Raw genomic sequence first — 24,009 nt, forward strand, 5'->3', positions numbered from 1 at the left:
TCATTAGGCAAGATTGATGAAAAAATAAATTAAGGTATGTTCACACTAAATTAGAATGATAGCATTAGCTTTCAAGTAATTTGTCAGATCTAATGTTTTCTTGATGAATGCTCTCTGGCAAAACTTGGAATGTAAATGAAAGAGCTAAATAATACTTGTGCGTCAGAACCTTTGTAGTGGCACTTTGAAAGTACACTTTGCAGTTTGTGATTACATTGACAACTGTTTTTATTGTGCATATTCATGAGATTAGGAGACCTGTTGGGAGTTTAGATTCTCTAGAATTTGCTGGTTGTTTCACTTCACACAATTGGCATGTCACCTTTAATCTTCAACTATTTTTTAACGGTTTGCTGGGCTTGCAGACTAATTGTCCATTAAATGAACTAAAGGCTTGGCAATTAAGAGTGTAAGTAGCCTTTTGACATGGGATGATTGTTCGCTGAATGTTAATTAATCTCTCACTACAAGAAAGGAAAAACATAATAATAATTGAGAATTATTTAATCGGTAGTAAATTCCCTTTGTGAGAACTGAAATAGATAGAATTTTTCCATTTTTCCATTTGGTCTTTTTTGCTTTCATTTAAATGTAATGTATCTAATTTGATTTTATAATTCAACGTCCCTTTCTGTGCTCCTCTGTTTTGTTCTCAAAATTTAAAACTCCTTGTTTGATGTAAGAAAATTTTGATAGTTGGTTGTGATTGCCTGTTTTGCTTTGCAAAGAACCAGCATGGACTTGATGGATCGAATGGCCATTTACTGTGCTGTAATGATCCGGTGACTCGAAGATGCGTAATACAGTAATCTGATTTGAAACAAGTTGAAGGTTAAAATGAAATATGTCCTCTGGTTCTTGATTCCTCTCCTGGGTAAAAGACCCTGTCCCAGTCTATTCACCTCATGATCTGAAACCTATCTAGTCACCTCATGATCTGAAACCTTTATAAGATCGCCCCTCATCATCCTGTGCTCCAAGGAATAATATCCTAGCCTGCCCAACCTCTCCCTATAGGGCCTGTCCCACGAGCATGCGACCTCCATGCGGCAAGCGCGACCTAAAGGGCAGGTCCCACCAGCATGCGCCTGCATGCGGCAAGCGTGACCTAACGTGGTCGCTTGAGCCATACGGCCTCGCGGGGCCGGTCCCACTTCGTTGACGGCGTACGTCACGCGCGAACTTCCCGTGGACTTCGCTCCAACTTCATTTCGCTCACTCGACCTCCGCGCGGCCCCAGCTTCTGGTTTGGTCGCGCTTGCCGCATGCAGGCGCATGCTGGTGGGGCCGGCCCTTTAGGTCGCGCTTGCCGCATGCAAGTCACATGCTCGTGGGACAGGCCCTATAGCTCAGGCCCTCAAGTCCTGGACACATCTTCATAAATCAGCAGGTACCATTCCAGTATCTTACCTAGACTTGGAGATATTCTTCCTTTGCGAACTAGTGAGTTTGCTCACTAACTAACTTTGCAAACAGCAGACTATTGACATTCTGAGATAATTAATGCTTGAATATTTAAGCCTGGTATTATCATCACCTAGTCCTTGCAATTCTAACACATGTCATTTGACACCAGTCAAGATCAGGACCTTAACTTTCCTGTTTCAAATTAAAAATCTTCAATAATTATACTGCCTGATTGAAATGAATTAGAAGAACTTGGAACTAATCTTCTTGACACAGCACTATAGCCTTTACATGGCTTTGGGATATAAAAATATCAAAGCACAAATTAAAAATAGCTTTTTGCTAAATGCATAAGGCCATTGATGTTAGTGGGAAACATTATTTTTTGTTTCTCATGCTACTACATCATTAGAATATCTTTGAATTTTGCTGTTGGGAGACAAAGAAAAATGTAAAGATGGCAAAAAAAAAAGAGGACTTTTGGGAACTGTACTCCTCCGGGTTTAAAAAATCAAAGCAGATCCAACTGGCACGGAATATAGTTTCAAGCAAACGCCCAGACCAGGTCTGTTCTCTGATGTGTGATGGCGATGAGCTAATTAATTCAAGGTTGTGTTATGTGACAGCTTCTTGCAAGTTGTCGCTGATGCTTTAAAAGGTGGCTTCCAGGTAATCCAAAAATGGAAAAGATATCCCAAGCAGACTATTATCTGAATGGTGACCGATTATAGGTGCAGGAGTAGGCCATTCGGCCCTTCGAGCCTGCACCGCCATTCAATATGATCATGGCTGATCATCCAACTCAGTATCCTGTACCCGCCTTCGCTCCATACCCCCTGATCCCTTTAGCCACAAGGGCCACATCTAACTCCCTCTTAAATATAGCCAATGAACTAGCCTCAACTACCTTCTGTGGCAGAGAATTCCACAGATTCACCACTCTCTGTGTGAAAAATGTTTTTCTCATCTCGGTCCTAAAAGATTTCCCCCTTATCCTTAAACTGTGACCCCTTGTTCTGGACTTCCCCAACATCGGGAACAATCTTCCTGCATCTAGCCTGTCCAACCCCTTAAGAATTTTGTAAGTTTCTATAAGATCCCCCCTCAATCTTCTAAATTCTAGCGAGTACAAGCCAAGCCTATCCAGTCTTTCTTCATATGAAAGTCCTGACATCCCAGAAATCAGCCTGGTGAACCTTCTCTGTACTCCCTCTATGGCAAGAATGTCTTTCCTCAGATTAGGAGACTGTACGCAATACTCCAGGTATGGTCTCACCAAGACCCTGTACAACTGTAGTAGAACCTCCCTGCTCCTATACTCAAATCATTTTGCTTTGAATGCTAACATACCATTCGCTTTCTTCACTGCCTGCTGCACCTGCATACCTACTTTCAATGACTGGTGTACCATGACACCCAGGTCTCGTTGCATCTCCCCTTTTGCTAATCGGCCACCATTCAGATAATAATCTACTTTCTTGTTTTTGCCACCAAAGTGGATAACCTCACATTTATCCACAATATACTGCATCTGCCATGCATTTGCCCACTCACCCAACCTATCCAAGTCACCTTGCAGCCTCCTAGCATCCACCTCACAGCTAACACTGCCCCCCAGCTTCATGTCATCTGCAAACTTGGAGATGTTGCATTCAATTCCCTCGTCCAAATCATTAATATATATTGTGAATAGCTGGGGTCCCAGAACCGAGCCTTACGGTACCCCACTAGTCACTGCCTGCCATTGTGAAAAGGACCCGTTTAGTCCTACTCTTTGCTTCCTGTTTGCCAGCCAGTTCTCTATCCACATCAATACTGAACCCCCAATGCCGTGTGCTTTACGTTTGTATACTAATCTCTTATGTGGGACCTTGTCGAAAGCTTTCTGGAAGTCTAGATACACCACATCCACTGGTTCTCCCTTATCCACTCTACTAGTTACATCCCCGCAGTCGCTGCCTCATAAAGGCTGGCAGTATCATAGAAACATAGAAACATAGAAATTAGGTGCAGGAGTAGGCCATTCGGCCCTTCGAGCCTGCACCGCCATTCAATATGATCATGGCTGATCATCCAACTCAGTATCCCGTACCTGCCTTCTCTCCATACCCTCTGATCCCCTTAGCCACAAGGGCCACATCTGACTCCCTCTTAAATATAGCCAATGAACTGGCCTCGACTACCCTCTGTGGCAGGGAGTTCCAGAGACCCACACCATCCTGGCCACACACTCATCTCCCTGCTACCTTCAGGTAGAAGGTACAGGAGCCTGAAGACTGCAACAACCAGGTTCAGGAATAGCTACTTCCCCACAGCCATCAGGCTATTAAACTTGGCTCGGACAAAACTCTGATTATTAATAACCCATTATCTGTTATTTGCACTTAATTATTTTATTTATTCATGTGTGTATATATTTATATTATGATATATGGACACACTGATCTGTTTTGTATTCAATGCCTACTATGTTCTGTGTGCTGAAGCAAAGCAAGAATTTCATTGTCCTATCAGGGACACATGACAATAAACTCACTTGAACTTGAACTTGAACTTGATAATAGCTCCAACAGAAGACGCCCGTTTTAACCAAGTTGTGATGTAGCTTGACAGTATGCATTCCATGGTGCTTCTGTAGACGTTTTATTGCAAGGGAGTGGGATTATAGCAGTAGGAAAGTCCTATTGCACTTGTATAGGACCTTGGTGAGATGGCACCTGACCCATTACATAATGTTTTGGTCTCCTTGCCTGAGAAGGAAGCTACATCGTTGAGCTAATGAAAGACCATTAGTGTCCAGTGCTGAATGAAGAGACATTGAGTAGATTGGCACTAGTGCTTTAGAGTTTAGAAGAATGAGCAGAAATCGGAATGAAACATACAAAATTCTTAGAGGATTTGTCAGGCTAGATGCAGGGAAGATATCTTCCTTCTCTAAGGCATCTATAAATAAGGCATAGGCTGTTAAGGACTGAGACATTTCTTAACTCAGAAGGTGTTGAATCTTTGAAATCCTTTATCCAACATGGCTGTGGAGACTCAGTCATTATGTTCATTTGAAGCAAGGACAGATATATTTCTGGCCATTAAAGGAATGATTGAATGGTGAAGTAGACTTGTTGGGCGGAATGGTCTAATTCCGCTCCTATAACTTATGATTAGGAACATGAATTTATGAAAGCTTTCAATTTCTCCAGCATTTTGTCCACACACCATCGCATTGCTCTCGCATCTAAATATTTTCTGATCAATCCACACGTATGACTTAGGATCAGTTTCCTGTCACAAGTCTGTTGCTGCCTCATGATATCATGAGGATGTTTTTTTTGTCATTTCAGTTGTAATGAAATTGTACTTTGACCTTTATTTAGCGAATGCAAAGTCCTTTAGCCAAGCAGTTGCCTCTTGATCTGCTGTATGAAGGGTGACAAGTCCTCCTTTGAGTCTTTGTTGAGGGCATGCTTCAATAATGTGTTGCATTGTTTGCTGCTCTCCACAAGCACACCGTGGGGTTGGGCTGCTGCCCCATTTGTGAAGGCTGGCCAAGCAGGGGCCATGTCCAGTCCTGAATCTATTCAGCGTCGTCCACTGCTTCCTTGGGAGATTGGTGCCAGGGACCGGTAGGGTGGGGTCCGACACCAGATGTTTATTTGGGACGTCCTTGGACTCCCATTCCTTTTTCCAAGCTGATTGGATGGTGAAATCAGCTGGTGGTGGGTTCTTCCAAATTGGTCGTCTAGATGGAAGTCGAGCAGTGGGTGGGTTGAAGATGTCCATGTGAATTGGCAGGTATTGGAGGGGAGTTTTTGGTCTTTTGGAGCATCCTTTGAGTGAGGACTACTCGCCGGATGTGTGGAGGGGCTATGTTGGATAGGACAGGGAGCCAGGGGAGTGGTGTTGAGCGGATTGTTCCTGTGATGATCCTCATTGGGACGACAGATGGCACAATGGGCTAAGTGTTCGGCTGGCAACCGGAAGGTAGCCGGTTCGAATCCTGCTTGGAGTGCATACTGTCGTTGTGTCCTTGGGCAAGACACTTCACCCACCTTTGCCTGTGTGTGAATGTGTGTGAGTGATTGGTGGTGGTCGGAGGGGCCGTAGGCGCAGATTGGCAGCCACGCTTCCGTCAGTCTGCCCCAGGGCAGCTGTGGCTACAGAAGTAGCTTACCACCACCACCGAGTGTGACTGAGGAGTGAATGAATAATGCGATGTAAAGCGCCTTGAGTATTAGAAAGGCGCTATATAAATCCCATCCATTATTATTATTATTGTTGAGTTCAATTGGGTGTCCACATGGTGTGTGTGGGATGACCTGGACCAAACAGGGGCACAATATTCGGCTGAAGAAAATGCAAGGGCTAGTGCTGAAATGCGCAGTGTGGGGGCTGCTGCCCCCCACTTTGAGCCAGCAAGCTTACTGAGGACTTACTGAGGACTTTGACCTGAAACCAAATAATGTGGATGATGCTATGCATGACAGGGAGCTGCAATCAGAAGAGAGAAAGGGCAGTGCGGTCTTGGCATTGCACTTGTCAGCGAAACAGGGCAGTTAACTCCTTAGCAAATCGAATTACAGTAATAAAAAAAATTAGCAAATGGATTCAGAGGAATGTATCAATTAGAATGAGTGAATTCAATGTTAAATGAAGTATAGGGAAATAAAGTGAGGTGAAGCATTGCAAACTGTAGAAAAGTAATTATAGCAAGGAAGCAAGTCATACAATCCAACAAGTTCCCCTGACATAAAAATCCAGAGGAATGCAATTTTTATCCAGTTAGTTATTCATGCAGCGTATTTGATTGGCAGTAATTATCATTCGTCATGACATTAAAAGGAAACTTAGTTTTGAGTTTATTTCAGAATTACAATACGAGGAAAGAAATTCATCCAAGGATTTGGGGCTCAGTTAATATTTGAGCTTTTTTGCCTATGTATGTTTACTGCTAGACACTAGAACATTAAAAAAAATAATTTTACTGAAATTATAAATTTCATTGAATTTTATTCTATACGGCTACCAACTTTTCCTCCACTAAACACCCAAATGAAAATCGTTCTCCAGAAAGTAAACAGAGTAAAAACTAAGAAATATTGTTTAAGAAGGAACTGCAGATGCAGGAAAATCGAAGGTACACAAAAAAATGCTGGAACTGACTGAAGACTGAAACATAGAAACATAGAAATTAGGTGCAGGAGTAGGCCATTCGGCCCTTCGAGCCTGCACCGCCATTCAATATGATCATGGCTGATCATCCAACTCAGTATCCCGTACCTGCCTTCTCTCCATACCTTCTGATCCCTTTAGCCACAAGGGCCACATCTAACTCCCTCTTAAATATAGCCAATGAACTGGCATCAACTACCCTCTGTGGCAGAGAGTTCCAGAGATTCACCACTCTCTGTGTGAAAAAAGTTTGTCTCATCTCGGTTTTAAAGGATGTCCCCCTTATCCTTAAGCGGCCTTTTCACGGGGCGACTTGACGCAAGAGTTAACCGGAGTTTAACATCGTGGGAACCTCGTGCGATAACAGTACGGCATTCGTGGACCACCGTGGACCACCGTAGCGCTAACGGCAGGTAGTCGTGTAACTTGGTCACTCGGGAGAAAATTCAAGAAAGTTTGAATTTCTCCAAGATTGACTTGTACACTTGTGGTTGAGTATTGCAACATTATATGAACGTAGTGGCCAGTGCGATATCCGTAATAACTCTTGCGGGTACCGTGGGAACTCCTGCGAACGGTGAACCCGGAAGCTGGACAGAGGGGACAGAAGGTGGGTAAAAATTATCTTCTGTGGGATTGAATTTAAAAAATAAATAAAAATAAAGATTTGCATCCGCATATGGACATCAACTTATTCATGAGTTATGTTAATGAGATTCAAGAAAATAACTATAATCTTTAAAAGGGACTTTAAAAGGGACTTTACTGAAAGGTTACGCATTTTTATGGTCCGTGAGAAATTTTTCACATGTACTTATTTGAGAGATACAGGTCGGAGTCCTCGGGTCCAGGGGTCCGGAACGCTACCAATCAATGTTCTCCAGAGACCCGTGTAAGGAGTGAACTGCACATGCTGGTTTAAACCGAAGACAGACACAAAAAGCTGGAGTAACTCAGCGAGTCAAGCAGCATCTCTGGAGAAAAAAAGCTGATGTTTCGGGACGAGACACATCTTCAGACTCAATTCCGATTAGGCTGTCTGAAGAAGGGCTCCGATTCGAATCGTCACCTATTCTTTTTCTCCAGAGATGCTGCCTGACCCGCTGACTTACTCCAGCTTTTTATGTTTTTCTTCCCAGATCTGACTTACCTGCTGAGTTACACCAACATTTTGTGTCCTTCTGTGCGTATTAACCAGCATTAACCAGCGTCTGCAGTTCCTTTAGACATTACCTAACTTCAGATTTTAGAGATATAGCGCGTGGGAACTCCTGCGAACGGTAAACCCGGAAGCTGGACAGAGGGGACAGAAGGTGAGTAAAAATATCGACAAGGGAACATGTGTCCTTCGAGGACGTCCCACCTAATTGTCATTGTTGGATAATCTTTTTAACAGGAACACTTGCAGAGATGGCTCCCAGAAAATCTCAAAGAAAGGGGGTAAAGCGTGTCAGAGATGTTTTTGCCATGTTGCGCTATTCAGTTTCTATATTGTTTCAGTTTCTATATCTATATTGTTGCTCTATTCAGTTTCCCAGGGGGTCGGGACGGGACTGGAGTTGGGAGGGAAAGGTGGGGGAGTCGAGGGAGAGGAGGGGGAGACAGATGGGGGTGTCTTCATTTACGGGCGGCGGGTGTCTGTCACTGAAACAGGCAGGTGAGATTTCACATCCACCTTGTGTGTGCCTCTCTCTCTCTCTCCCTCCCTCTTACACAGGCTGAGAGACTCTGCCTCTGTGAGTGTACGTCTCTTTCTCCCCCTCTCCCACACACAGTAAGACCGAGGTACTGTGCTCAGTCCATCTGTGTCTCCCACATACACAGTAAAATATGTCTCCAAATGAGCCAATTCAACCAAGGGAGGATATATATAGTGTGTGAAAAAAAAAGTTACATCATTTGTGTCACGTGTAGTTCACGATGTTCATTCAAGATTTAACGCGAAAGCTCAGGAAACGGACAAGTCACTCGCACAAATAACAGAAATGCCGAGTACCGTGGGAACTCTTTATCTACCCCCCCGTTATATCGTGCGAGACTCGTGCTGGACCACGACCTCTTCACTCTGGTGACATCTTGCGTCAACTCGCCCCGTGAAAAGGCCCCATAAAGCTGTGACCCCTTGTCCTGGACTTCCCCAACATCGGGAACAATCTTCCTGCATCTAGCCTGTCCAACCCCTTAAGAATTTTGTAAGTTTCTATAAGATCCCCTCTCAATCTCCTAAATTCTAGAGAGTATAAACCAAGTCTATCCAGTCTTTCTTCATAAGACAGTCCTGACATCCCAGGAATCAGTCTGGTGAACCTTCTCTGCACTCCCTCTATGGCAATAATGTCCTTCCTCAAATTTGGAGACCAAAACTGTACGCAATACTCCAGGTGTGGTCTCACCAAGACCCTGTACAACTGCAGTAGAACCTCCCTGCTCCTATACTCAAATCCTTTTGCTATGAAAGGGTTTCGATGCGAAACGTTGCCTATTTCCTTCGCTCCAAAGTGCTGCTGCACCCGCTGAGTTTCTCCAGCATTTTTGTGTACCTAAAAACTAAGAAATGTAGCCATATTCATACATGCATCAAAATGTAAAGGCCCTGTCCCACTTAGGTGATTTTTAGGCGACTGCCGGCGTCAGTCACAGTTGTAGCGGGATGTCGAAAAACCGGCTTCTCTGGACCCACCCTACGACAACGTCTACCACAAGCTACCACCTAGTTGACATCAAGTTACGACTAGCTACGTCAACCGGCGATACAATTCCTCGCGACTTGGGACGTCCACCTACGACCACATCTACGATAACCTTCGACAACCTTCGACCACACAGGCGACAACCTACCACAACCAAAGTCAATTAATAATGTCCTCCCGTGACAAGCTACGACAAGCTACCTGTCGGCGATAACTGAAGACAACTGGAGACAATTCAGTCACCGGTACCTGTTGGCGGTTGACGTAGGTTGACGTAGGTAGTCGCCAATGGAATTCACCAAAGTCAACACCCGGCAACAACCAACATCACCTGCCATCATCCTGGCGACAACCTACGACTACAGCACCTATGAAGACAGGCAACGTCAAGCCCACTGTCACCAAAATGTTTTGAACATTTCAAAATCCAGCGGCGACAAGACAAAAGTTACAACACTTGTGGAGACAACTCACGACGATGCAGGCATCACTCCACGTCACCTCGCAACCATGTGTAGACAGCCTATTTTCCAGCTGTTGCTGAAAAAATTGCCTATGTGGGACAGGCCCTTTATATTTTAACATATTGTTATTGGTTTATTATTGGTATGTGCACCGCGTACAGTGAAAAGCTTTTATCTGTGCTATCCAATCAAATCAGGTACAATCAAGCCATATACAAGTTTAACAGGTAGAGCAAATGGGAAAATGCCAGATTGCAGAATACAGTTTTACAAGATTGTATATGTTACAGGTCCAAGCAAAATAATCCCCAATAAGGGTGGTAGGGATTGGTACTACACCCTAGTTTATGGGAAGACCATTCAGGAGCCTGATAACTGAACAGTTCCTAAGTCCGGTCACTGTACGTGATTTCAATCTTTTATATTTCTTGGCTAACAAGAGTGGGCAGAAAAGGGAATGACTAGGATGAATGAGGTTCTATGACCTTGATTATGATGTAGATTAATACCAAAGTCAGACACAAAATGATGGGGTAACTCAGCAGATTATGCAGCATCTCTGGAGAAAAAGAATAAATGACTTTTGGATCAGAACCCGTCTAATATCAAGTAACTCCAGCAATCCTTCCACTCTCCTCTCTCTCTCTCATGCTTTATCATTGTTCCTTACAATGCTGTAGGGGGTATGGCTGCCTAGCCTGCAGCTGTCTGTTTTTCATTTCTTTTTTCTTATTTTTAGTTAGTTTAGTGTTTTGTTTTTAAGGAGTTCTAGCTTTTTTATGTGTGGGGAGGGGGGGGAAAGGGGAAACTAATTTTCAGGGACCCTACCTGGTCGGAGATGCAGCTTTTCTCCGGGCTGCACTTTCGACCCGTCCTCGCGGCCTACCAGCGGGCCTGGAGCGGCATTTCCTGAGGGGACCGCCTGGAGCCTCAGCATCGACGGCGGCGGCTGCGGAGCTGCGGGTCCGAGGAGCGAGGGGACCGCCCGGAGCCTCGGCATCGGCGGCGGCGGCACCAGCATCGGCGGCGGCGGAGCTGCGGGTGTGAGGACGGCGGTGCAGCGCTGGAGCGCCATTGCGGGGCGGGCGGTGCCTTGCCTGGGTCGCCGCGCTGGAACTCCAGTGAGCTGGGACCGGCGTTAAAAACATCGCGGAGCTGCGGGCGGCGGCGCTGAAACTTTCCATCGGGAGCCTGGGATCTCGCGACGAGATCGCCAGTTGAGCTCCATTCGGCGCGGCCTTGTCGGCTCCGGAAGCCACGGTCTCGAGTAGGGAGGCGGCCGTTCCAGGGTTCCCAGGCCGCTGGGAGGACTCTCCCGACGCTGGAACATCATCACCCGGCGAGGACGGCCTGGAACATCGGGCCTCCGTAGAGGCAACTGTGGAGGCCTCAATAGGCCCGACTATGGGTGGACATTGGGGATGGGACTGGACTTTGTGCCTTCCCCCATAATGGGAACCATTGTGGGGGGATGTTTTTATGTTAAAGCTATTTATTATTGTTATGTTTGTATTCTTTTTTATGTGCTGCATTGGCAAAAGGAATTTCACTACATTTAGGTGTATGTGACAATAAATCAACCTTTGAACCTTTGAACCTTTGAACGACAGTGATCACAACTTCTACTGACGTGTGGATGGCCTTTGGCTCGCAAGAAGCTCATCCACCCTTTGACAGGTCTTGTTTTTGGTCCTGCTGGGGGTCCACAGCCCCCTCCTCACCTGGCAAACCAGGTGGGGGAGACGGTTTAGTCACTGACTATTTGACCATGGAGCAGGTAGCACGGGATTACATGGTACCCGTGGCGGGGGAACTCCCCCCTACCTGACCTTAGGGTACAATCACTTCAAAACATACCAGGAATTGCCTGGTCTTGAATTAATTATGGACACCATTTATTTTTCTAATCCAGTGTTTCCTATTTGATTTATCACAGTGAATTGCAATCTCGTTGACATTGTAAAAACTAGCTTCTGTGACTTTTCCCATGCCCTGCATCACCAGGACTAGTTTTACTAGTGAAATGCCCCTGGAGGTTGATTCACATTTAAATATTCTAAATAATGAGCAAACATGCAATCAGATAGATGTAACTTACCAACAATGTTTCCTAATTATTGCCATTATTTGCATTGTTTTTAATTAACGAGACTCGGATATTGTCATCAAACTGAAACTCAACAAAGATATTATGCAGCCATGCAGAAAATAATTCATCTCAATTGATTACCCAATTTTGTGATCGTGGAAACCCAGACGTTGCTTTTATTTTGTGTAGGAAGTGGATTGCAGATATTGGTTTACACTGAGATAGAGTAACTCAACGGGTTAGGCAGCATCTCTGGAGAAAAGGAATAGGTGACGTTTCGGCTCGAGACGCTTCTTCACTGCAGTTAAGGGCGGCACATTGGCGCAGTTGCTGCCTTACAGCGAATGCAGCGCCCGAGACTCGGGTTCAATCCCGAATACGGGTGCTGTCTGTATGGAGTTTGTACGTTCTCCAGCGTGGGTTTTCTCCGAGATCTTCGGTTTCCTCCCACACTCCAAAAACGTACAGGGTTGTGGGTTAATTGGTTTGGTAAATGTAAAAAAGAAAGTCCCTAGTGTGTGTAGGATATTGTTAATTTGCGAGGATCGCTGTTCGGTGCAGACCCGGCCTGTTTCCACCCTGTATCTTTAAACCTAAAAAAAAGTAGGGGACTTCAGTCTGAAGAAGGTTCTTTGCCTTTATTTTGGTTCAGTTTGAGAACTATTTCTAAAATTAACCCACTTCCAACAACTTCCAGGCCTGCTATTGAAGCAACCTACTTTTGATAGATAGTTCGACTGCCATAATGAAATAACTATGGTTTTCTGAGTTGGTTATTGGTAATTATAATTTTAGTTTGTTCGCTAAATATAAAGATAATATAAAAATTATATAAAAGTGAAATAGAAACACTGAGAAGGTTGGTTCTCAACACACTATTCTGACCCTTGAGGTACAATCAGTGAAAATTAATTATGATTACAGTCGAAGCACCTTATTCCATCAAGCTCATTTAATAAATTTAAAATCTCTTTCAAGCGGGAATTACCAGATTGATTGTAATGAATGTACTTCTTCCACACTTCTCTATGCCTAATTAAAAAGCAGTTAAATGGTCTGTATCTATTTCCACCCACTTAACACCATTTTTATCCTAATCCAAAGATTACTCACTCACACATGTCAAAAGGAGATGTATACTTTTTTTCAGGGCATCAATATTTATTTTTATAAAGCTGTTGCAATTCAGCACCTTTGCTTTGAAATCGAAGCAGGACACAAAGTTAAAATAAGAAAATCAATAAGAAATGAGTAGTATCTTGCACGGAGCTTTATCTTGAGAGTTACACCTTGCTAATCTATCCAGTCAAGAGGTGTATGAAAATTCTCTCCCTGATGTATAAAGCAGTTCTTTCTCAGAGTGGCAAGGCATTAAATTCCCTGCTGTAATGCTGCACCTTTGTTGAATTGGCAAGTTGAAGGATTTGGGCTCTCGGCTAAACCTTTTGCTTTCATTAGAGAGGACAAATTTATCACCTAGCGCTGGTATCCAACAATTCAGAAAGGGGGATGTTCTTTGGTGGAATTCTCTGGCTGATTACTACCAGGCAGGAAATTGGAATTTGCTTGCATAGCAGTACCAAGCTTTGAACTGAAATCTTGCAACATATTGTTATGTGGATAGACCCTCCTTGAAAGCAGTGTTGAAAAGCTCTGACTTGGGTAGATTCAGAGTGAGTGGCGTTATGTCTCTTTACATTCACGTATTATATTCCATAAATCCGCAGTGATTTCATGCTTATGCCGTATTGTATAAGAACATGATAGGAATAGATTGAGTAGATCCCTTGCCCAAGTAGGGGAATCCGGAACCAGAGAACATAGGTTTAAGGTGAAGGGGGAAAGATTTAATAGGAATCTGAGGGGTAACTTTTTCACACAAAGGGTGGTGGGTGTATGGAGCAAGCTGGCAGAGGAGGTAGTTGAGGCTGGGACTATTGCAGCGTTTAAGAAACAATAAGATGGGTACATGGATAGGACAGGTTTGGAGGGATATGGGCCAAACACAGGCAGGTGGGACTAGTGTAAATGGATCATGTTGGTCGACGTATGCAAATTGGGCTGAAGGGCCTGTTCATAAGTTCAGAAGTTCATGTCATAGGAGTGGAATTAGGCCATCAAGTCTACTCTGATATTCATTCATGGCTGATCTCTTTTCCTCTTATATTTCTGCCTTCTCCCCATAGCCCCTGGCACCTTTACTAATCAAACACTTCCATGCTGTACGACTCTATGACTCTAAGACAGCAGATCCACTCCCACCTGGGGATTTTAAAGCAATTAACTGAGAAGAGCTAGGAACTCCTAGGTTCAGGCTGGTGTGAAACATTCTGCACCACTTAACTACTGACCCCATGACTGCTTTACCGCACTGATGATTTCCCCATGGAATTCAATGGAGCAGTGCTGATTTCATTAAACTGCCCGGCTCATTGTCCGAGCAATATATTTGTTGAGCCTGCACCAGGCTTATCGGTCATAACATCTCAGGATAGTCAATGTGAGCAACAACTTAGAATGCTGATGAAGGTGGAAGCAAGGGCTGCTCTGGAGACAAATGTAGTTGAGAGGGGTCCTGTGATGCATTATACTGCAATAGGCTTTGCCATTAAGATGAGCAGCATCATCCCAGGGTGGCCCAGTGATGCAATGGTAGAGCTGTTGCCACGGAGACCCAGAGACCCAGGTTCGCTCCTGACCTCGAATGCTGCCCTCTTCCTCGCAACTTCACACTTCACTTACTATCCCCACACATCTGATAATCAAGCCCCACCCCCCACTCATCTGTATCCACTTATCCCATGCCAGTTTCTGCCTCAACCCTTTCCCTTGCCTCTCTTCACCAGCTTTCTCCTCTCTACTCCACCAATCTGAAGATGGGTTCTTATTCCAGCACTTTATTTTTAGCTGGAAACAAAACATCTTTGTTTCATTTCACGCTAAAAATATAATGCTGGAGTCAGAACTAGTTACTAGTTTCAATGTCGCCCTGGTGAGTTTCATTGTTTGTAACTCGTTTTAACCTAGCCGACAGCTAACAATGGCCTATTGCCTTTTTTCATCTTTACCATCTTTTGCATATCTTTCATTAAATTGTTCTATATCTCTCTATATCACCATCTATATCTCTTGTTTCCCTGTCCTCTGACTCTCAGTCTGAAGAAGGGTCTCGACCCAGAACGTCACCTGTTCCTTTTCACCAGAGATGCTGCCTGACCCGCTGAGTTACTCCAGCTTTTTGTGTCTATCTTTGCTTCATCATTGTTGGGTAAAAATGCTGGAGCACATGGAGCATTTGGCAACTTCCAGCAGCATTTTGATGACCGTCTCATTTGGAGACAGTCATCAAAGTGCTGCTGGAAGTTGCCAAATGTGTCCCTGGGAACAGAACATTTGTTTGAGATGAACTGTAAAGGGCCTGTCCCACTGTCCGAGGTTATTCAAGAGTTCTCCCGAGCTCTCCCATCATTCAAGCTCGTGTAATGTACGTAATGGGTACGTAGCAGCTCTTAGGAGTAAAAAATAAACATTTTCTTTCATCACTAGTATATTTTTACTCGTGGACATTTTTTTGCAGTGTTGAAATCACTGGTTTACCGGATTTCCCGAGTACCTACCGTTACCCGTACGGGCCACTACGCGACATCCACTAGCTCCTACGTACCCGCTACGTACATTACATGAGCTCGAATCAGGGGAGAACTCGGGAGAAATCTTAAATTATCTCGTACAGTGGGACAGGCCCTTGACATAGAAACATAGACATAGAAACATAGAAAATAGGTGCAGAAGTAGGCCATTCGGCCCTTCGAGCCTGCACCGCCATTCAATATGATCATGGCTGATCATCCAACTCAGTATCCTGTACCTGCCTTCTCTCCATACCCTCTGATCCCCTTAGCCACAAGGGCCACATCTAACTCCCTCTTAAATATAGCCAATGAACTGGCCTCAACTACATTCTGTGGCAGAGATTCACCACTCTCTGTGTAAAAAATGTTTTTATTATCTTAGTCCTAAAAGATTTCCCCCTTATCCTTAAACTGTGACCCCCTGTTTTGGACTTCCCCAACATCGGGAACAATCTTCCTGCATCTAGCCTGTCCAACCCCTTAAGAATGTTATAAGTTTCTTATAAGATCCCACCTCAATCTTCTAAATTCTAGCAAGTACAAGCCGAGTCTATCCAGTCTTTCTTCATAAGAAAGTCCTGACATCCCAGGAATCAGTCTGGTGAACCTTCTCTGTACTCCCTCTATGGCAAGAATGTCCTTCCTCAGATTAGGAGACCAAAACTGTACACAATACTCCAGGTGTGGTCTCACCAAGACCCTGTACAACTCCAGTAGAACCTCCTTGCTCCTATACTCAAATCCTTTTGCTATGAATGCTAACATACCATTCGCTTTCTTCACTGCCTGCTGCACCTGCATGCCTACTTTTAATGACTGGTGTACCATGACACCCAGGTCTCGTTGCATCTCCCCTTTTCCTAATCGGCCACCATTCAGGTAATAATCTACTTTCCTGTTTTTGCCACCAAAGTGGATAACCTCACATTTATCCACATTATACTGCATTTGCCCACTCACCCAGCCTATCCAAGTCACCTTGCAGCCTCCTAGCATCCTCCTCACAGCTAACACTGCCTCCCAGCTTCGTGTCATTCGCAAACTTGGAGATGTTGCATTCAATTCCCTCATCCAGATCATTAATATATATTGTAAATAGCTGGGGTCCCAGCACTGAGCCTTGCGGTACCCCACTAGTCACTGCCTGCCATTCTGAAAAAGACCCGTTTACTCCTACTCTTTGCTTCCTTAACTTGACTTGGCAAATCGTTAGAAATAGGTGACTCCTGTTCCCCTCTGACTCTTGCGATTGTTTGCAGTGGGAAGAACTGATTGTGGCTACTGGAGATTTCTGTTAGCTGTTTGCACTGTTAACAGCTAATAACCAGCAAGTGTAATCTTCGGGCAGATTGAATCAGCTTGTTTTGTACTGTGTTTATTGAAATTTAGCCGCAATGATTGAAAGATCGAGGTTTCATGCAGTTTCTCAGATAAAGGAGATTACTTGGTAATACACTTTGGAATGTTTTCCAGTTGTCAAGGCGGCAGCCTGAAAATAGAAACTTTATTTAGCTTAGCTCCAGTAGATACTGAACCACAATAAACAAACTGAAAACAGCAAATTGTGGTCATTCATTATGAGTAGTTCCATTGTAATTAACACTTAGGGTGATGGCAAATGAATGGTGCTGTCATTGACTGAAAACAGAAAATGCTGGCAACACTCAGCAGGTAGGGCAGCATCAGCGGAGAGAAAAACTGTTAATTTTCAGATTTATAAACTTTCATCAGGTTCACAAGGAATAGAATTGGGCCCTTCAGCCCATCAAGTCTACTCTGCCATTCAGCCTTGGCTGATCTATCTTCTCCTCTCAACCCCATTCTCCTGCCTTCTCTCCATAACCCCTTACACCGGTACTCATCAAGAATCCATCTATCTCTGCCTTGGCAAAGAATTCCACAGATTCACCACCCTCTGACTGAAGAAATTCCTCCTTTTCTCCTTTCCAAAGGTACATCCTTTTATTCTGATGCTTTGGCCTCTGTTCCTAGATTCTCCCACTAGTAACATAGAAACATAGAAAATAGGTGCAGGAGTAGGCCATTCGGCCCTTCGTGCCTGCACCGCCATTCAATATGATCATGGTTGATCATCCAACTCACTATCCATAGTAGAAATGAAAAATTCTCCGAAACTATTTTGATACATTCAATGATAAAAGTTTTGATGAAAGATCACCGCCTTGAAAAAGTGAATCTTTTTTCTCCGTTCCAGTATTTTTGAGTTTTATTTCATGTTTCCAGAATTCAGTGTTTTTATTTTCCCTTTGTTTCCCTGTTCTTTAATGTTCAAGGTAAGCATGGATGATGTAAACGGTGAGAATGATAAGCTGACACCCCGGCATCAGGTAAAAAGACACAACGTGCTGGAGTAACTCAGTCAGTCAGGCAGCATCTCTGGAGAACGTGGATAGGTGACGTTTCAGGTTGGGACTCTTCAGACTGATGTAGATGAAAAAAACCAAAAGTCTTGTTTTTCACACTTTTTCTTTTCTCTTGTAAAATGTAATGTGCAATTCTCATTTAATTTAAGTGTAATTTATGATTTTGTGTGTTGCCTGAGTATGTGCCAGTAATGCTGTTGCTAGGAAGAGGTCCATTGTACCTGTACTTCACCCTACTTGTGCATATGACAAGAAATTCAAGAACACAATGTGCCAGAGTAACTCAGTGGATTAGGAGGCACCTCTGCAGAACATGGACAGGAAGCAATGTGTTGGTTCAGAACCCTTCGAGAGAGAGAGAGAGAGGGGGGGGGGGGGCACAGGGGGACTGTTGGAGAGAGAATGACACAGTTGACTTGAGTTGAATTGGCAGTATCAAGGGTCAAGGGTGCTTTGTCACAAGTGCAAATGCACAGTGAAATTATTTTATTTGTATACAGTTCAGTAAAGTATTGCCAATCCCCGATGAGCAAAGTGTGCAGAAATAGTCAACTGAGACCACGTGCAAAGGAGCTAGGTTTTGGTTCAATTTTCTAAGTCCAATCCCGCGTTCTTATGAGTGGTGCCTGATCCAGACAAGCCCCATGCTGCTGTAGGGCCTCCAGCCATTGCCTTCCTTGGATGTTCGGATCGTCCAGTGAACTGATGTCCCTCTCTAAGGAGTAAACCATTTAGAATGGAGACGAGGAAACACTTTTTCTCACAGAGAGTGGTGAGTCTGTGGAATTCTCTGCCTCAGAGGGCGGTGGAGGCCGGTTCTCTGGATGCTTTCAAGAGAGAGCTAGATAGGGCTCTTAAAAATAGCGGAGTCAAGGGGATATGGGGAGAAGGCAGGCACGGGATACTGATTTGGGATGATCAGCCATGATCACATGATCACAATGTAAGGCCATGATCACATTGAATGGCGGTGCTGGCTCGAAGGGCAAAATGGCCTACTCCTGCACCTATTGTCTATTGTCTATTGTCTATTGTCTGTTGTCTATTGTCTATTGTCTATTGTCTATTGTGTCAGTACCAGGCATCAAAACCAAACGACAGATGACACCAGGACACCACCTGCCTTATACAACCTGGAAAGCCCTAAACCGCCACCGCACTGGTGTGGGACATTGCGGACTCAACCTGAAGAAGTGGGGCCTCTGGGACTCTGACAAGTGCAACTGTGGAGAGGTACAGACAATGGCCCATCTACTGACTTGTGGCGGAGAGGCATGGACTGCAGACGATCTCCGCAGAGGCACAGATGTGGCACTGGCCGTGGCAAAGCGATGGCAGAACGTTGTGTGACACACGAGTTAACGAAGTACCAGTAATATACCAGTATATGTTATATATATATATATATATATATAACAAGAAACATGGTGGTGAGTCTGTGGAATTCTTTGCCACTGAAGGCTGTGAAGGCCGTCAGTAGATATTTGTAAGGCAGAGTTAGATTGATTTTTGGTTAGTACGGGTGTCAGAGGTTATGGGGAGAAGGCAGGAGAATGGGGTTAGGAGGAGGAGCCATGATTGAATGAAGGAGCAGACTTGATGGGCTGAATGGCCTAATTCTACTACTATCACTTATGACTGTAAGAAAATATTTGAGTGCAACATCCTCTGGCTCAGATTTTATTTTGCATTCATATCTTCTCATTAGCTGCCTTTCGTTAAGAAACTCAATGAGAAACAGACGTCCATTTGAGGACAGTTACAGCTTCAAAGCATAGAACAAACAACGCAGAATGCTGGCACAGTACAGCGACATGGCCAGTATTTGAATGACAATGAAGGATTAATCTTTTAATGGAGCACTTCATCAGAATGTTGATGAAGGGTCTCACCTGTAACGTTTACCTACCTTTCTTGAACAGTCACTGGCTAATCTGTGTCAAGTACAGTAATTTCTAAGCATTAAATTTCTTATTGATTTTTTCACTTATGATGGTAGAATATGTACAATGTCTTTCCTCTCACTCTTACTTTTTTTTCTCTCTACAAACCAGTATATTAAAACGATTCTTAGTAATGTCATTGGGTATATATAAATAACGTTAATCTTATTTCTGCTGCATAGTGGGATAAAGGCTAAGTGAAATTCCAATAGTTCACAGTCAACTTGATAATGCAAATTGGCATTGATTTCTTTTTTTTGAAAGGAGAGATTATTTCATGCACTATCCACAAGTACTGAGTGGATTCCGGTATTGAGACAGTATTTATTGATTAATGGAAACAAAGCAAGCTAATGTGATCAATGTGATCAAGGTGCCGTTGCTGTGCCTGTGCCATTTGCCAAATAATGGACCAAGCGCAGGCAAGTGCAACTAGTGTAGATGGGACATTGTTGGCCGGTGTGGGCGAGTTGGGCCGAAGGGCCTGTTTCCACACTGTATCACTCTATAACTCTAAGTGGATATAGAATTTGAGTATAGAAGTTGGGATGTAATGTTAAAATTGCACAAGGCATTGGTGAGACCAATTCTGGAGTATGGTGTACAATTTTGGTCGCCCAATTATAGGAAGGATATCAACAAAATAGAGAGAGTACAGAGGAGATTTACTAGAATGTTGCCTGGGTTTCAACAACTAAGTTACAGAGAAAGGTTGAATAAGTTAGGTCTTTATTCTTTGGAGCGCAGAAGGTTAAGGGGGGACTTGATAGAGGCCTTTAAAATGATGAGAGGGATAGACAGAGTTGACGTGGATAAGCTTTTCCCATTGAGAGTAGGGAAGTTTCAAACAAGAAGTCATGACTTGAGAATTAAGGGACAGAAGTTTAGGGGTAACATGAGGGGGAACTTCTTTACTTAGAGAGTGGTAGCTGTGTGGAATGAGCTTCCAGTGCAAGTGGTGGAGGCAGGTTCGATTTTATCATTTAAAAATAAATTGGATAGGTATATGGACGGGAAAGGAATGGAGGGTTATGCTCTGAGTGCAGGTAGATGGGACTAGGGGAGAATAAGTGTTCGGCACGGACTTGAAGGGCCGAGATGGCCTGTTTCCGTGCTGTAATTGTTATATGGTTATATGGTTATATGGACCATCTATAATCAATTGGGAAGTGATATTATCACTGATGCCTTCCTTTTATCATGCAACTAAAAGGAAAAGATCCAAGAATATCTCTAAATAACAAAGTAATAAAACTTTTATGGTTGTAATGTTTGCAAATCTCTCTGTTAATATTTCAGTTGTTTCTCTGAGATTATCCCTTGTAAGTTAATGGCAGGCCATGTTTGCAAGGCAGAGAGCCACAGTTCGGCCCACAAGTTGCCTGGCCTCTGCAGCCAACCCGATTGAAAAGCTGTCTAACTGTTTGCCAAGCAAGGTACGGGTGCTGATGAGCATAGCAGCATAGAAACATAGAATATAGGTGCAGGAGGAGGCCATTCGGCCCTTCGAGCCAGCTCCACCATTCATTGTGATCATGGCTGATCGTCCCCTATCAATAACCCGTGCCTGCCCTCTCCCCATATCCCTTGACTCCACTAGCCCCTAGAGCTCTATCTAACTCTCTCTTAAATCCATCCAGTGACTTGGCCTCCACTGCCCTCTGTGGCAGGGAATTCCGCAAATTCACAACTCTCTGGGTGAAAACATTTTTTCTCACCTCAGTCTTAAATGACCTCCCCTTTATTCTAAGACTGTGGCCCCTGGTTCTGGACTCGCCCAACATTGGGAAAAATGTTCCTGCATCTAGCTTGTCCAGTCCTTTTATAATTTTATATGTTTTTATAAGATATCCCCTCATCCTTCTAAACTCCAGTGAATATAAGCCCAGTCTTTTTTTATCTTTCCTCAGCAGTCCACTGAAGGGTGAGAGGCAAAGAGGTCGGAGTTCACAGGTCAGATTGGGGATGGAGAGCAGAGGCAGAGTCAAGGAATGATGAGGAACAAGGTGGGTTCTTAAGTTCATAACTTCTAGCAGCAGAATTAAGCCATTCGGCCCATCAAGTCTACTCTGCCATTCAATCGCGGCTGATCTATCTTTCCCTCTCAACCCCATTCTCCTGTTTGGCTTGTGGCTCGACATTTTTAATGATTTAGCATCCAAGATATTCCAAATCCATGAGTTTTTTTGAGAGGCTAGTGGCATTTAAGATAATTTTGATTAGATATATGAATATGCAGGGAATGGATATTTCCTGCATATAATGGATATTTGGATATGAGTTATGTGCAGAGAGATAAGAATGATGTGCAGAAAAGTAGGAATTGGTCTTGGCATCATGTTCGGCACAGACATTGTGGGCCAAAGGGCCTGTTCCTGTGCTGTACTATTCTCTGTTCTTTGCTTCTCTGAACAACAAGTTTAAATGCAGCCCGTAGTGAAGATGGCGCGGTTAAAAGGTTTTCACAATCGTGTGGCCAGAAAGCTATTTATAAGATAATACTCAGGGAGAGTCAAAGGTTTTGTTGGGTCTGAAGTGCAGTGCATTGAAGGGCTGGTGATGCATTTCCTGAAGATAATGTGATAAAGCTAATGAAAGCACAATCTGAAAAATACAGTAAGTATAGCTGAAGAATGAAAGCTATTTCTTAATATAAAAAGCTTCTAATTGTCGCTATGATCTATCATCTGAGAACAGTATCAGCATTATGTTACTCTTTTCGCAGATCTGGACGGGTGTTATACAGTACATAGCTAAATGCAAAATATAACTGGAGTCAAATTGCTAGTTCCTCTCCAGGGGGATGTCCAAATGATTACTTTAATTGGAAAGTAAGAAAATGTAACCAACAATTGAAGGTGGAGTAGAGCTATTTTCATACAATGCAGAGCATCTGAGATTGGATTTAATGTGTCTACGTCTCTCAGTTTTGGATGCTCAACATTCTTGAATAGCAGGGGGTATTTTGTCAAATTATATTTCGAAGCATGTGCAATGGACCTAGCCTTTACCAATCCAAAGATCCCAATTAAATATTTTTTGAAAGATGGAATTAGATAAATATGCTAAATATGCATGTAGTCATCCGTACACGTTGAACAGTGTTGCCATATGAGCCACTGAGCACAAGTCTGACTGGGATAGACATACAAAATTGACCTCCCTCGGGATCAAGGATCATTTGTTACCAACCAAGTTCCCGGTTTATTTTCCCTGGAATGCCGGTTGTAAGGAGCCGCATGATTGTATAAATACATCCTTGATCCTATGCTCAAAATCACAAGGTCAAGATAACAATTGTCTTCTTTAATGCCCCGTGTCCCACTTAGGAAACCTGAACGGAAACCTCTGGAGACTTTGCGCCCCACCCAAGGTTTCCGTGCGGTTCCCGGAGGTTCCCGGAGGTTTTTGTCAGTCTCCCTACCTGCTTCCACTACCTGCAACCTCCGGCAACCACCTACAACCTCCGGGAACCGCACGGAAACCTTGGGTGGGGCGCAAAGTCGCCAGTGGTTTCCGTTCAGGTTTCCTAAGTGGGACAGGGGCATAACTCCTCGCTGTACCTGTGTGTGTGCTTTTGGTCCACCTGGAAAATCCACTTCCATTATACTTTACAATCTAACACCATTTAAATATAAGTTACCTTTCTGCTTTCCCACCAAAATGGATAACATTTGTCTGCATCTGCCGTGTTTATGTGTAGGAAAGAACTGCAGATGCTGGTTTAAATCGAAGGTAGACACAAAATGCTGGAGTAACTCAGTGGGCCAGGCAGCATCTCTGGAGAGAAGGAATGGGTGACGTTTCTAGTCGCGACCCTTCTTCAGACATGTTTATGTCTATTTGTTCAATCCATCACGGCACCTTGAACACTGTATTCTGCTTACTATTCCCAATCCCACCCAATTTAATTTGGCTAACTACAACACATTCCATTTTTGCCGTCCAAGTCACAGTGTGCTTAATTTTAACTTTTATTATATCAAAGGGGTTAAGGAAAGAGCGTTCGTGTTGCGGTCCTGATTCCACCAATCTTTCCACCACCACGCCCAAGAAGCACAAGAACCGCAAGGCAGACACCATTGTATGTACTGCTGAGAGCTGGCTTAACAACTTCTAATCTTGAGTGTGGACTCCATAAGAAGAAGATTATATCAAAGGCCTGTTCAAAATCCATAATAGCACATCCACCACCTTTCTATTATCCAGAGTTACAGGTACATTCTTAAAAACT

This window comes from Amblyraja radiata, chromosome 3 (assembly GCF_010909765.2).
Source record: "Amblyraja radiata isolate CabotCenter1 chromosome 3, sAmbRad1.1.pri, whole genome shotgun sequence".
NCBI classification, from domain to species: domain Eukaryota; kingdom Metazoa; phylum Chordata; class Chondrichthyes; order Rajiformes; family Rajidae; genus Amblyraja; species Amblyraja radiata.